Genomic DNA, 14878 nt, shown 5'->3' with positions numbered 1-14878 from the left:
GGAGATGCACAAGCAGCCAGCAGTTTAACCAGATAGAAACATATATAAACCAGCTAACCAGCAGTTAAACCAGATAGAAACATAATAAACCAGCTAACCACCAGTTTAACCAGATAGAAACATATATAAACCAGCTAACCAGCAGTTAAACCAGATAGAAACATATAAAACAAGCTAACCAGCAGTTAAAGCAGAAACATATATAAACCAGCTAACCAGCAGTTAAAGCAGATAGAAACATATATAAACCAGCTAACCAGCAGTTTAACCAGATAGAAACATATAAACCAGCTAACCAGCAGTTTAACCAGATAGAAACATATATAAACCAGCTAACCAGCAGTTAAAGCAGATAGAAACATAATAAACCAGCTAACCAGCAGTTAAAGCAGATAGAAACATATATAAACCGGCTAACCAGCAGTTAAAGCAGAAACATATTAAACCAGCTAACCAGCAGTTAAACCAGATAGAAACATATATAACCAGCTAACCAGCAGTTAAAGCAGATAGAAACATATATAAACCAGCTAACCAGCAGTTTAACCAGATAGAAACATATATAAACCAGCTAACCAACAGTTAAAGCAGATAGAAACATATATAAACCAGCTAACCAGCAGTTAAACCAGATAGAAACATATAAACCAGTTAGCCAGCAGTTAAACCAGATAGAAACATATAAACCAGTTAGCCAGCAGTTAAAGCAGATAGAAACATATATAAACCAGCTAACCAGCAGTTTAACCAGATAGAAACATATATAAACCAGCTAACCAGCAGTTTAACCAGCTAGAAACATATATAAACCAGCTAACCAGCAGTTAACCAGATAGAAACATATATAAAGCAGCTAACCAGCAGTTAAAGCAGACAGAAACGTATATAAACCAGCTAACCAGCAGTTAAAGCAGATAGGAACATATTATAAACCAGCTAACCAGCAGTTAAAGCAGACAGAAACATATATAACCAGCTAACCAGCAGTTAAAGCAGATAGAAACTATATAAACGAGCTAACAGCAGTTTAACCAGATAGAAAAACATATAAACCAGATACCAGCAGTTTAACCAATAGAAACAATATAACCAGCTAACCAGCAGTTAAAGCAGAACATATATAAACCAGCCAACCCAGTTAAAGCAGATAGAAACATATATAAACAGCTAACCAGCAGTTAAAGCAGATAGAAACATATATAAACCAGCTAACCCAGTTTAACCAGATAGAAACATATAAACCAGCTAACCAGCAGTTAAAGTAGATAGAACATATATAAACCAGCTAACCAGCAGTTAACCAGATAGAAACATATATAAACCAGCTAGCCAGCATTAACCAGATAGAAACATAAATAAACCAGTTAGCCAGCTGTTAAAGCAGATAGAAACATATATAACCAGCTAACCAGCAGTTAAAGCAGATAGAAACATATATAAACCAGCTAACCAGCAGTTAAACAGATAGAACATATATAAACCAGCAACCCAGTTAAAGCAAATAGAAACATTAAACCACTAACCAGCAGTTAAAGCAGATAGAAACTATATAAACCAGCTAACCAGCAGTTAAACCAGATAGAAACATATATAACCAGCTAACCAGCAGTTAAACCAGATAGAAACATATATAAACCAGCTAACCAGCAGTTAAACCAGATAGAAACTATATAACCAGCTAACCAGCGTTAAACCATATAGAAACATATAAACCAGTTAGCCAGCAGTTAAAGCAGATAGAAACATATAAAACCAGCTAACCAGCAGTTAAAGCAGATAGAAACATATATAAACCAGCTAACCTGCAGTTAAACCAGATAGAAACATATCTAACCAGCTAACCAGCAGTTAAAGCAAAACATATATAAACCAGCTAACCACAGTTAAACCAGATAGAAACATATATAAACCAGTTAGCCAGCAGTTAAACTAGATAGAAACATATATAAACTAGTTAGCCGCAGTTAAACCAGATAACCACTTGTGTCATACCCTGAACAACATTCAGAGCAGGTACAGTCCATGCAGCTAACCAGCAGTTAAACCAGATAGAAACATATATAAACCAGCAGTTAAACCACACAGAAACATTAAACCATACATAAACATATATAAACCACATTTAAACTATATAAACATCTAACCCAGTTCCTCATCAGTAAACCACACACCTTAGCGATATCTCATCTCTACATCTACAGTTCCATTATTAGTCAACTTTGCTTCATTTCAGTTCAGCTAGCTGTAGCTAGTAACATCAAACGCTTTTTAACATTATAACAGGTTACATACCTTTGTAATTGGATTACTTTTCATCCTCCTCTTTTCTCTTCTTCTAAACTGTGCAGTTAAGGGCTTGGAAGGTCTTTTCATGGTGACAAACTCTCCAGTCTTTACCTGGATGCTTACACTTGTCTAACACTGTCATTTAGCTCCACTCTGTCACTCACGTGCACACACAGTGAGCGCAAAAAAAAAAAAAAAAAAAAAAAAAACCTGACCCCACGCATCACTAAAGTAAATCCCAGACTGGACTGTGCTGCTGTGTCCCAGCTTTAGTCTGTATATTCCAGGTAGAGTGGGGACCAGAAGACGACTGGAAACCACCAGTGACCAGACATGACGGACTGTGTATGCCGTATGGTGCCGCTACCTCAATTGCTGGAGCGAAATAAATCTATTTCATATCAATCCGACATTGACAAAGACGAAAACGAAGGGAATTTATCCATAATTACCTCCGCCAAGGAGGTTATGTTTTTGCCAGAGTTTGTTTGTTTGTCTGTTTGTTTGTCTGTCCGTTAGTGTGCAACATAACTCAAAAGTTATGGACAGATTTGGATGAAATTTCAGGGTTTGTTGGAAATGGGATAAGGAAGAAATTATTAAATTTTGGTGGTGATCGGGGGTGGGGGGTCCCACGGGGGGGCCCATTTCCAAATAACCCTGAAAATTTCATCAAAATCTGTCCATAACTTTTGAGTTATGTTGCACACTAACGGACAGACAGACAAACAAACAAACAAACAAACCCTGGCAAAAATATAACCTCCTTGGGTGGGGGGGCCCACAGGGGGGGCCACTGATCAGCCTTGGCGGAGGTCTGCGCTCTCCGAGTGCTTCTAGTTTTTATCTGTTTGTTAGTTTTGTAAGCTCACAATACAGTTTCAGTTAGTTATCATTTTTTTCTTTTAATTAGAGTTTTTATTCATTTAGTTAATGAAAATGTTTTTTCAATTTTAGTTTTCGTCATTTCGTTCGTTTTCGTTAACGATTATAACCTTGGGTCAGGGGTTAGGGTCTGTTAGGGTTAAACCCTCTAACCTCTATCCTAACAGACCCTAACCCTACCCCTACCCCACCCCACCTGAAGGGCAGGTAGGAGGCGTTGGACCCAGAGGTCAAGCTCTGTATGCTTCTTCTGGAGTTTTCTTCAAGTAGATCACCTGAACACAGACACAGACAAAAACTGAGTAAAACAGCAAACTATGGGTTTATGTAGAACAGCAGCACAAACACTGGATCTGACAAACAGACTAAAACACACAGAAAGAATACAGATTATAGTCTTTATTTTGGAAAAAGTGTGTTCCATATTAAACCCTTCAGCAGCGAATAACAATATGACGAGAAGCACAAACTGAATGAAACACACAGCTGTTTGAAATCCACATCAAAACTGAGTATTTAAAAAATGGAACAAAATACAGCTATCCACAGTTCCCATGGTAACTCCAGTCCCTCACACACAGTTCCCATGGTAACTCCAGTCCTTCACACACAGTTGCCATGGTAACTCCAGTCCCTCAGACACAGTTGCCATGGTAACTCCAGTCCTTCACACACAGTTCCCATGGTAATCCAGTCCCTCAGACACAGTTGCCATGGTAACTCCAGTCCTTCACACACAGTTCCCATGGTAACTCCAGTCCCTCACACACAGTTCCCATGGTAACTCCAGTCCTTCACACACAGTTCCCATGGTAATTCCAGTCCCTCAGACCCAGTTGCCATGGTAACTCCAGTCCTTCACACACAGTTCCCATGGTAACTCCAGTCCCTCACACACAGTTCCCATGGTAACTCCAGTCCCTCACACACAGTTCCCATGGTAACTCCAGTCCCTCAGACCCAGTTGCCATGGTAACTCCAGTCCCTCACATACAGGTCTCCGTACCGTCCATCACAGATGTTTGAATGAGTGGGTGTGGCTAACAGTCATCCTGTGTGACTGACTTGTTTGTGTGACCAATAGGAGGCCAGTGCTGCTGCTGTTCACACACAAACAGGAAGTGATGTCATTATACTCACAGCGTAGCCTCCAATTAGCACGGCGGCGTTGGAGCGCTTTCTCTGGTCAAAGCTGGTGTAGTGAACGATCCTCTTCCTGGTCAGAGTGAACGACTGCAGAAAACAAACAAACAAACAAAGAATAAACACCACAGAGTCGACCGGGTCCCAGCGGCCGTGGGAGCTCCCCTCAGTCGAACCCAGCAGCAGAACGGTGCTGTTGGATCATGTTGAAGTCCCAACAGGTTGAACAGACACTGAATGCAGACCATCCAGTCCAGCAGTCACCATGACGACTGACAACAGCCCCAGCCAAGAAATGTCATCACCATGGCAACAGTAATCATAACACTAACACACAGAAGGCCCAGTTTGATAGAGTGACGGAGAAAACACAGACTGACTGGGAGAACCTGAAAGGAAGGAACAGAACCAGAACTAGAACCAGAACCAGAACCATGGGTCCAGTGGGTAAGGGTCAGCTGGGAGTGGACACAGACAGTCGGCTGCTCCTTCTGACATGTTCTCTGGTGGATCGTCCTGTGCTGGTGGTCTGGGTTCAGTTTCAGTTTTCAGTAGTTTCAGTAGGTCCTCAGGTGCTGCTGTTGTGTCAGTGTGTGTGTGTGTGTGTGTGTGTGTGTGTGTGTTACATTCTACACATTCCTGCTCAGGAGAGTCACAGTTAAACTCACCTTCAGCTTCTTGTTGAGTTTACAGCAGTATCTGTAGAGCATGGCCAGGTTCAGAGGACCGAAGTCTGCATAGAAACTGAAACAACACACGCATATACACGCACACACACACACATATACATACATAAATAATATTATATATATATATTATTATATAATATATTATAATAGATAGATAGATATAGATAGATAATACATACACACATAGAAACACACACACACATTAGAAACAAACCTACAGTATATGGAGTGTGTGTGTGTGTGTGTGTGTGCGGTGCAGTGTGTGTGTGTGTGCGTGTGTGTGTGTGTGTGTGTGTGGTGTGCAGTGCAGAGTATGTGTGTGTGTGCTTGCATGTGTGCATGCAGAGTGTGTGGTGCGGTACAGTGTGTGTGTTTGTGTGTTGTGCGTGAAGAGTGTCTGCGTACGGTGCAGATGTGTGTGTGTGTGTTGTGTGTATATGCGGTGCAGAGTATGTGTGTGTATGGTGCAGAGTGTGTGTGCGGTGCAGAGTGTGTGTGTGCGGTGCAGTGTTGTGTGCGTGGTGCAGAGTGTGTGTGTGTGCGGTGCAGAGTGTGTGTGTGCGGTGCAGAGTGTGTGTGTGTACAGTGCAGAGTGTGTGTGTGTATTGTGCAGAGTGTGTGTGTGCGTGTAGTGCAGAGCGTGTGTGTGCAGTGCAGTGTGTGTGTGTGTGTGTGTGCTTGCATGTGTGCAGTGCAGATGTGTGTGTGGTGCAGAGTGTGTGTGTGGTGTGCACGATGCAGAGTGTGTGTGTGCGGTACAGTGTGTGTGTTTTGTGTGTGTGCGGTGCAGAGTGTGTGCATACGGTGCAGAGTATGTGTATGTTGCGGTGCAGAGTATGTGTGTGTGTATGGTGCAGAGTGTGTGTGCGGTGCAGAGTGTTGTGTGCGGTGCAGTGTGTGTTGTACGGTGCAGAGTGTGTGTGCGGTGCAGAGTGTGTGTGGTGCAGAGTGTGTGTGTGTGTGTGTGTTGTGTGTGCGGTGTAGAGTGTGTGCATAGTGCAGAGTGTGTGTGTCCTTGCGTGTGTGCAGTGCAGAGTGTGTGTGTGCGGTGCAGAGTGTGTGTATGTGCGGTGCAAGTGTGTGTGCGGTGCAGAGTGTGTGTGTGCTTGCGTGTGCAGTGCAGAGTGTGTGTGTGTGTGCGGTGCAGAGTGTGTGTGCGGTGTAGAGTGTGTTCCACTTACTTTTCGTAGATGAACTCGTCGTCGGTGCAGAAGTAATGCGTGTTGGCCGTGCTTTTGGGTTTACTGCGCAATGTGGCAAAATCAGACGCTCTAGAAGAAAAGAGGAAATGAGCAACTAAAGCAATGCAACTTTAGCAAGACACTTTAGCAAGAGCAACTTTAGCACGAGCAACTTTAGCATGAGCAACTTCAACAAAAGCTATTTTAGCATGAGCAACTTCAGCATGAGCAACTTTAGCATGAGCAACTTCAGCAAGAGCAACTTTAGCTTGAGCAATTTTAGCAAGAGCAACTTCAGCAAGGCCAACTTTAGCAAGGGCAACTTTAGCAAGGCAACTTTAGCTAGAGCAACTTTAGCCAGACAATTTTAGCAAGAGCAACTTTAGCCAGAGCAATTTCAGCAAGAGCAACTTCAGCAAGAGCAATTTCAGCAAGAGCAACTTTAGCAAGGGCAACTTTAGCAAGAGCAACTTTAGCAAGTGCAACTTCAGCAAGAGAAACTTAAGCAAGAGCAACTTTAGCAAGAGCAACTTTAGCAAGGGCAACTTTAGCGAGAGCAACTTTAGTAGGGCAACTTCAGCAAGAGAAACTTAAGCAAGAGCTACTTTAGCAAGAGCAACTTTAGCAACACCTTTTAGCCTCTCATGCTATCGTACAATGTCGCTAGTCTTTATTAAACTTCAAAACAAACTCACTAGTTTTAATGATTGTATTGGACTGAAAAGTCTAAAAGCTGTGGCAGTAAACAAACAGTAACGTCAACAGTAAACTGTAAACAGTAAATATCAACAGTAACTGTAACACTAAACAGTAAATAGTCCACAGTAAACTGTAAACAGTCAACAGTAAACTGTAAACACTAATCAACAAACAGTCAACAGTAAACTGTAACAGTGAACAGCAACAGCTGCTGGTCCATGTGTCCGCTAACTTTATTTTATTTATTTAGTTAGTTAGTTAGTTAGTTAGTAAGCGTCCTTTAACTTTCTTTTTTTTCTTTTGTGTCCTTTAACTTTATTATTTTTTCTTTCTTTTGTGTCCTTCTTTAACACCTCTCATTTAAAAACTTTTTCTTTTTTCCATCCTTCTTTAACTCATCTCCTTTAAACTCTTTTTCTTTTGTGTCCTTTAACTTCATTTATTTAGTTTGTGTCCTTCTTTAACTCATCTCCTTTAAATTCTTTTTCTTTTTGTGTCCTTTAACTTCATTTATTTAGTTAGTGTCCTTCTTTAACTCATCTCCTTTAAACTCTTTTTCTTTTTGTGTCCTTTAACTTCATTTATTTAGTTAGTGTCCTTCTTTAACTCATCTCCTTTAAACTCTTTTTCTTTTGTGTCCTTTAACTTCATTTATTTAGTTAGTGTCCTTCTTTAACTCATCTCCTTTAAACTCTTTTTCTTTTTGTGTCCTTTAACTTCATTTATTTAGTTAGTGTTCTTCTTTAACTCATCTCCTTTAAATCCTTTTTTGTAAGAGTCCTTAAACTTAGTTTTGTTTTGTTTGTTTTTTTTCTTTCTTTTTGTCCTTCTTTAACTCCTCTCCTTTAAACTCCTCTTTCTCTCTGTTACCTCGGATGAACTCGGCTCCTCCCGGCTCCTGTCCTCCGTCCTCGGCCATCCTAAACTGGACCCTTCTCGGTCATGGATCCGTCTAATTCCCGGTGACTCTCACCTCCGTCAGCTTGTTTGAGAACTTTACCCAGTGCTAGCCGTCTCCGTTAGCCGCTAACAGGCTAACTGGACAGTCCTGTGGACAGTGGACAACTTTAAAAGTCTGTCCACTCTGTCCCTTCGTTCCGCGGACCCTCTCCGCTCACACAGCCGGCTTTCCTCAGCTTTCATGGTTTTACTTTAACTGTTTTAACACCGGTAACTTTTCCAGGGTTAGCATGTTAGCATATTAGCCTCACAGTTTGACGACGGTTCGACTATCTCAAACTGTGATTGACAATCCCTCCTTAAGACACGTTACCATGACAACCGGGGAACGCCCATAACAACGGCAGCCAATAAACGAACAGAACAGACGGTGCTGCCTTCACTGTCCACGAAGAAACACGGACAAAAAGTAAAAGCTGTGATTCATTCACGGACAAAACACAATAACAGTCCACAAACCAGTAAACAGTCCACAAACACAATAAACAAACATAAACCGTCCACAAACACAGTAAACAGTCCACAACATAATAAACAGTCCACAACACATAAACAGTCCGCAAACACAGTAAACAGTTCACAGACACAATAAACAAACATAAACAGTCCACAAACACAATAAAAAGTCCGCAAACACAGTAAACAGTTCACAGACACAATGCACAAATCAATAAACAGTCCACAACACAGTAAACAGTCCCCAACACAATAAACAAACAATAACAGTCCAAACACAGTAAACAGTCCACAAACACAATAAACAAACAACAGTCCATAAACAAATAAACAGTCCACAACACAGTAAACAGTCCACAACACAGTAAAAGTCCACAAAAACAATAAACAGTCCACAAACACGTAAACAGTCCACAAACACAATAAACAGTCCACAAACACAGTAAACAGTCCACAATCACAATAAACAGTCCACAAACACAGTAAACAGTCCACAAACACAGTCCACAGACACACTAAAAAGTCCACAAACACAGTAAACAGTCCACAAACACAATAAACAAACAATAAACCGTCCACAAACACAGTAAACAGTCCACAAACATAATAAACAGTCCACAAACACAATAAACAGTCCGCAAACACAGTAAACAGTTCACAGACACAATAACAAACAATAAACAGTCCCAAACACAATAAAAAGTCCGCAAACACAGTAAACAGTTCACAGACACAATGCACAAATCAATAAACAGTCCACAACACAGTAAACAGTCCCCAAACACAATAAACAAACAATAAACAGTCCACAAACACAGTAAACAGTCCACAACACAATAAACAAACAATAACAGTCCACAAACACAAAAACAGTCCACAAACACAGTAAACAGTCCACAAACACAGTAAAAAAGTCCACAAAAACAATAAACAGTCCAAACACAGTAAACAGTCCACAAACACAATAAACAGTCCACAACACAGTAAACAGTCCACAATCACAATAAACAGTCCACAACACAGTAAACAGTCCCACAAACCAGTCCACAGACACACTAAAAAGTCCACAACACAGTAAACAGTCCACAAACACAATAAACATTCCACAAACACAATAAACAGTCCACAAACACGGTAAACAGTCCACAAACACAGTAAACAGTCCACAAACACAATAAACAGTCAACAACACAATAACAGTCCATAAACATTAAACAGTCCACAAACACAATAAACCTCCACAAACACAGTCGCAGTCCACAAACACAATAACATCCACAAACACAGTAAACAGTCCACAAACACAATAAACAGTCCACAAACACAGTAAGCCTTCCACAAACACAATAAACAGTCCACAAAACAATAAGCAGTCCACACACAATAAACAGTCCACAAACACAATAAACAGTCCACAACACAGTAAGCAGTCCACAAACACGTAAGCAGTCCACAAACACAATAAACAGTCCACAAACACAGTAAACGTCCACAACACAATAAACAGTCCACAAACACAAAACAGTCCACAAACATTAACAGTCCACAAACACAATAAACAGTCCACAAACACAGTCCACAGACACAGTAAACATCCACAAACACAATAAACAGTCCACAAACAAAATAAACAGTCCACAAACACAGTAACATCCACACAACACAGTAAACAGTCCACAAACACATAAACAGTCCACAAACCAATAAACATCACAGTAAACAGTCCACAAACACAATAACAGTCCACAACACAATAAAAATTCCCAAACACAGTAAACAGTCCACAAACAGTAAACAGTCCACAAACACAATAAAACGTCCACAAACACAATACAGTCCAAAACACAGTAAACAGTCCACAAACACAATAACAGTCCACAAACATTAAACAGTCCACAAACACAAAAACAGTCCACAAACACAATAAACAGTCCACAAACACAGTAAACAGTCCACAAACACAATACAGTCCACACACAGTAAGCCTTCCACAAACACAATAAACATCCACAAACACAATAAGCAGTCCCCACACCAATAAACAGTCCACAAACACAGTAAGCAGTCACAATCACAATAACAGTCCACAAACACAGTAAACAGTCCACAAACACAATAAACATCCACAAACACAATAAACAGTCCACAACACAATAACAGTCCACAAACACAGTAAACAGTCCACAAACACAATAAACAGTCCACAAACACAATAAACAGTCCACAAACACAGTAAGCAGTCCACAACACAATAAACAGTCCACAAACACAATAAACAGTCCACAAACATTAAACAGTCCACAAACACAGTAAGCAGTCCACAAACACAATAAACAGTCCACAAACAGTAAACAGTCCACAAACACAATAACAGTCCACAAACACAGTAAACAGTCCACAAACACAATAACAGTCCACAAACACAGTCCGCAGTCCACAAACACAATAAACAGTCCACAAACACAATAACAGTCCCAAACACAGTAAACAGTCCACAACACAAAACAAACATAAACAGTCCACAAACACAATAAAAAGTCCAAACAAATAACAGTCCCACAAACAGTAAACAGTCCACAAACACAATAAACAAACAATAAACAGTCCACAAACACAGTAAACAGTCCACAAACACAAAACACAATATAAACAGTCCACAAACCAGTAAACAGTCCACAAACCCAATAAACAGTCCACAAATACAATAAACAGTCCACAAACACAATAAACAGTCCACAAACCAGTAAACAGTCCCACACACACAATAACAGTCCACAATCACAATAACAGTCCACAAACCTCCACAGACACAGTAAACAGTCCACAAACACAGTAAACTCCACAAACACAGTAAACAGTCCACAAATACAATAAACAGTCCACAAACACAATAAACAGTCCACAAACACAATAAACAGTCCACAAACACAGTAACAGTCCACAAACACAGTAAACAGTCCACAAAACAATAAACAGTCCACAAACACAGTAAACAGTCCACAAACACAATAACAGTCCACAAACACAGTAAACAGTCCACAATCACAATAAACAGTCCACAAACACAGTAAACAGTCCACAAACACAGTCCACAGACACACTAAAAAGTCCACAAACACAGTAAACAGTCCACAACACAATAAACTTCCACAAACACAATAAACAGTCCACAAACACGGTAAACAGTCCACAAACACAGTAAACAGTCCACAAACACATAAACAGTCACAACACAATAACAGTCCTAAACATTAAACAGTCCACAAACAAATAACAGTCCACAAACACAGTCAGCATCCACAACACAATAACAGCCCCACAAACACAGTAAACAGTCCACAAACACAATAAACAGTCCACAAACACAGTAAGCCTTCCACAACACAATAAACAGTCCACAAAACAATAAGCAGTCCACAAACACAATAAACATCCACAAACACAATAAACAGTCCACAAACACAGTAAGCAGTCCACAAACCAGTAAGCAGTCCACAAACACAATAAACAGTCCACAAACACAATAAACAGTCCACAAACATTAAACAGTCCACAACACAATAAACAGTCCACAAACACAGTCCAGACACAGTCAACAGTCCACAAACACCAATAACAGTCCACAACAAATAACAGTCCACAAACACAGTAAACAGTCCCAAACCACAGTAAACAGTCCACAAACACAATAAACAGTCCACAAACACAATAAACAATCACAGTAAACAGTCCACAAACACAATAAACAGTCCACAAACACATAAAAATTCCACAAACACAGTAAACAGTCCACAAACCAGTAAAGTCCACAAACCAATAAACATCCACAAACACATAAACAGTCCACAAACACAGTAAACAGTCCACAAACACAATAAACAGTCCACAAACATTAAACAGTCCACAAACACAATAAACAGTCCACAAACACAGTAAACAGTCCACAACACAATAAACAGTCCACAAACCAGTAAGCCTTCCACAAACACAATAAACAGTCCACAAACACAATAAGCAGTCCACAAACACAATAACAGTCCACAAACACAATAAACAGTCCACAAACACAGTAAGCAGTCCACAATCCAATAAATAGTCCACAAAACACAGTAACATCCACAAACACAATAACAGTCCACAAACACAATAACAGTCCACAACACAGTAAACAGTCCACAACACAATAAACAGTCCACAAACACAATAAACAGTCCACAAACACAGTAAGCAGTCCACAACACAATAAACAGTCCACAAACACAATAAACAGTCCACAAACATTAAACAGTCCACAAACACAGTAAGCAGTCCACAAACACAATAACAGTCCACAAACACAGTAAACATCCACAAACACAATAACAGTCCACAAACAGTAAACAGTCCACAACACAATAAACATCCACAAACACAGTACGCAGTCCCAAACACAATAAACAGTCCACAAACACAATAAACAGTCTACAAACATTAAACAGTCCACAAACACAATAAACAGTCCACAAACACAATAAACAGTCCACAACATTAAACAGTCCACAAACACAATAAACAGTCCACAAACACAGTAGCAGTCCACAAAGACAGTCAGCGGTCCACAAACATAATAAACATCCACAACACAATAAACAGTCCACAAACACAGTAAGCCTTCCACAAACAATAAACATCCACAAACACAATAAACAGTCCACACAGTAAGCAGTCCCACAACACAATAAACAGTCCACACCACACATAAACAGTCACAAACACAGTAACAGTCCACAAACCAATAAACAGTCCACAACACAATAAACAGTCCACAACACAGTAAACAGTCCCAAACCAATAAACAGTCCACAAATACAATAAACAGTCCAAAAACAAACACACAGTCCACAACACAATAAACAATCACAGTAAACGTCCACAACACAATAAACAGTCCACACACAATAAACAGTCTACAAACACAATAAGCCGTCCACAAACACAATAACAGTCCACAACACAGTAAACATCCACAACACAGTCCACAGACACAGTAAACAGTACACAAACACAATAAACATCCACAAACAAATACATCCACAACACAGTAAACAGTCACAACACAGTAAACAGTCCACAAACACAGTAAACAGTCACAACACATAAACAGTCCAAACACAATAAACAGTCCACAAACACATAAACATCACAGTAAACATCCAAACACAATAAACAATCACAGTAAACAGTCCACAAACACAGTAAACAGTCCACAAACCAATAAACAGTCCACAAACACAGTAAACAGTCCACAAACACAAAACCGTCCACAAACACAGTAAACAGTCCACAAACACAATAAACAGTCCACAACACAATAAACAATCACAGTAAACAGTCCACAAACACAGTAACAGTCCACAAACACAGTAAAGTCCACAAACACCATAAACTTCCACAAACACAATAAACAGTCCACAAACCAGTAAACAGTCCACAAACCAGTAAACGTCCACAAACACAATAAACAGTCAACAAACACAATAAACATCCACAAACATTAAACAGTCCACAAACAATAAACAGTCCACAAACACAGTAAGCAGTCCCAACACCAGTAAACCTCTAACAAACTAACAGTCCACAAACATTAAAGTCCCAAACACAAAACAGTCCACAAACATAATAAACATCCACAAACACAGTAAAAAGTCCACAAACACAATACAGTCCACAACACAGTAAGCCTTCCACAAACACAATAAACAGTCCACAAACAATAAGATCCACAACACAATAAACAGTCCACAAACACATAAACGTCCACAACACAGTAAGCAGTCCACAAACACAGTAAACCAGTCCACAACACAGTAAGCAGTCCACAAACACAATAACAGTCCACAAACAGTAAACAGTCCCACAAACACATGGTCTTTTCAGTTTTGGTATTAGAAGAACAGATGAGGGGCCCCTGGCTGTGTTGTCCTAGACCCCCCAATTTTCTTAGTCCCCCCTACTGGTGGACCCTGGTGGACTCCTTTGGTCCAGACTTGTTGTTCTGGTCTCCAGGTCACAGATCTCACCTGCAGCGTTGACGTCACTCACCTGCGATCAGAGAAATCCACACACGGTTCTGTCCACTCCAGGACCTGATCCTGGTCCCTGTACTGGTCCTGGTCCTGGTCCTGGTCCTTGTCCTGGTCCTGGTCCGTGTCCCGGTCCCGGTCCCGCGGGGGCTGGAGGATTCGGGGGTTGTCCTGGCGCTCCTCCAGCGCCACCGTCCGCCATGCTGCCGCAGGCTGCAGGAGCTGAGCGATCCAGGTGTCAGGTGACCCGTCGGTGACCCGTCGGTTTCACCTGTTCCACAGGGGACAGAGGTGTGAGGTTCCAGCCTGATCCGGTTTCAACACACATTCAGTCTGAGACGGCTTCCTGTTTGGACCCACTGACCAGGACAGGGACTTCCTTGGACCCACTGGACCAGACAGGGACAGAAGGAGGTCAGAGGGACTGACAACAGTCACCATGGTAACAGTTTAGGACGTCTCATTTTTTCGGACTTCTTTCCGATCCAGTTCTTAGTTTGTCCAGTTCATCTCTTAT

General features: G+C 40.8%; 2 pseudogenes; one reads left to right on the top strand and one right to left on the bottom strand.

The window, feature by feature from the left end:
* LOC115415912 (dual specificity protein phosphatase CDC14AB-like) overlaps positions 1–7763 on the bottom strand; it is a 25871-nt pseudogene extending 18108 nt beyond the window's left edge.
* Positions 6364–14878, top strand: part of LOC115415905 (diphthine methyl ester synthase-like) — a 22322-nt pseudogene continuing 13807 nt past the window's right edge.

The sequence above is a fragment of the Sphaeramia orbicularis genome, unplaced genomic scaffold, assembly GCF_902148855.1.
Source record: "Sphaeramia orbicularis unplaced genomic scaffold, fSphaOr1.1, whole genome shotgun sequence".
In the NCBI taxonomy this organism is placed as follows: Eukaryota; Metazoa; Chordata; class Actinopteri; order Kurtiformes; family Apogonidae; genus Sphaeramia; species Sphaeramia orbicularis.
Note: the sequence above shows the minus strand (reverse complement) of the source record. Positions and strands in the feature narration are given on the sequence as shown.